General features: G+C 37.3%; 1 pseudogene; it reads right to left on the bottom strand.

Annotated features, from left to right (window-relative positions):
• Positions 1 to 987: 987 nt before the first annotated feature.
• LOC103014585 (coiled-coil domain-containing protein 70-like) lies at positions 988 to 1,739 on the bottom strand (annotated as a pseudogene).
• Positions 1,740 to 2,115: the final 376 nt, after the last annotated feature.

Raw genomic sequence — 2,115 nt, forward strand, 5'->3', positions numbered from 1 at the left:
ATAAAATCCATTAAATGTTTATACTGTATTAAATGCTCAAAATCTACGATGATGAAAAATAAGCTACAGCAACAGGCCTCTAGCAGTTTGTAACTTAGTGTTCTGCAAGTATCTACGTACTCTAATAAATCCATAAGTCCATGTGACTTAGTTTTTGCAGAATTATTTTTTTTTAAAAAGCATTCAATTAGATCACTTGTTAACATTAATACATCTGAAAAATCAATTTCTTCCTTCCCCAATTTCCACTGACCAGGGACCATCCCACAGGTTCACATTCCAAACTCCACAAGCCCTATTATGAATTTAGGGAACTTTGTTCTCTCACTCCCTTTTCTCTCATTAATACATTTATTAGAGAGCGTGGCACCCTCCCAGCAAGCAAAAGGAAGAAAATAACTGAGAGAAAAAATAGATAATAGGAAGTCTGTGAACACTCACATATTTTAAAAATTCTTTTTAGTATTTTATTGGCCTCCTCAATTAGATTATTGGAATAAACATAAAGCAGAATATTCTTCTACAAAACATTTGTTTTTCACAATACATATGGAGGATGCAAAGTTTTATGTTTCATTATATTGTTCATAATTCTAAGAGCAAGTTTTAAGACAAGGTTTCCTTTGTGATGTTGATTTCTTACAATATTCACCCAATGTCTCTCAAACTAAAGGGCAAACCTAGCTGGTCCATTTGGTATCAAATGTTTTGAGCAATACATCTTTTCCATTCTAAAATAATATTTACCACCAATAGTTCTGTACAATTTAAGTAAACCTAAAGAAACTTTTTTTTTTTTCCAACTTTTCAGGACTTTATTTGGTTTCCAGGACCAGATCCTGTACATTTCCAAGCTTCGTACTCCAACCCCACTAATAGTATTTCACCTTCAAAAGTTTGATTTTTTTTTTTTTTTTTCTGGAATGTCAATGATACTCATGGTTTGCTGGTTACATTTTCAAGTCACACTTCTCCTGCTTTATTTTTTTATTGTGCATTTTTCCAGCCAGCACGTTTGCTGTCTTTCCCCTGAAGAATCTTGTTCCACTCCTCCAGGACCTTCACCTCTTCCAGAAGGGCCTTTTCCTCCTCTTGAAAAACGCTGTTCTCCTCTCTCAGAGCCTTGTTCTCTTCACGAAGGGCCTGTTCCTCATTCCACAGAGCTTGTTCTTCCATCTCCAGCGCACGTCCTTCTTCCATCAGGGCCTCTTGCTCCATCCTGATCGCACACTCCTGATGTTGTAGGGCATTGATCTCCTCATGTAGAGAACTTATTTCTTCTTGAAGGGCTTTTGCCTCATTCTGGAAGGCTTTCTCCTGTTCCCTGAGAGCCTTGATCTGAACTTCCAGGGCTCGATTCTGTTGCCAATAAGACTTACTTTCTGTGTTCAAGGCATTGACTTTTTTCCCCAGGTGGTTTTTGGTTTTCTAAAATCACACTTTTAAACTTACACAGCAGCTGGTTTTGCTGTCTCAGGGACTGGTTCTCCCCCCGGATTAACTGATTGTCCATTCAGAAAGCTTTGTTTTCTCCTGGAAGGGCTTTGTTTTCTCCCCAGAGGGACTTGTTTTCTTTTCTGAGAGCCTTGTTCTCAGCCCTGGACACCTTATTGTCTCTCTGAAGATTTTTTTCCCACCTCCTGAGATCCATGTTTGAGCTTGTTTTGATCTTGGGTACAAGAGAAGAAAGAGGAAAACAAATGCAGTGTCTTCCATCTTTTAAATTCAGAGACAACCATTGTTTCTTAGTGTTTTATCTGAGAAGAGTATATAAGCTCCCGGTGTGCTGGGTTCAACCAAAGGTGAACTAATGATATTTGGAACAAAAAAGGTCCTAGATTTGTTGAGAATGTGTTTGTATAGAATTGGCTGTTGGTTGACTTGCACAAATAGTAAACCCAGCAGGGATCTAACAAGGCTCAGCCAGGCTCACTGCAGGGGAAAAAAAAGTGAATTTATGAAGAGAAGTCAGCAAATTAACTATTAGGTTGATATAAAAAAACTGAATAAGTTTAAATCTCAACACACAAAAATTACACAATAATAATTCTAGATTACATATTGAATCTAGATGCCAGATAAAGGTTAACGTGTTGAATTGTTATCTGTGTTAAA

Source organism: Balaenoptera acutorostrata, chromosome 18 (assembly GCF_949987535.1).
Source record: "Balaenoptera acutorostrata chromosome 18, mBalAcu1.1, whole genome shotgun sequence".
Classification (NCBI taxonomy): domain Eukaryota; kingdom Metazoa; phylum Chordata; class Mammalia; order Artiodactyla; family Balaenopteridae; genus Balaenoptera; species Balaenoptera acutorostrata.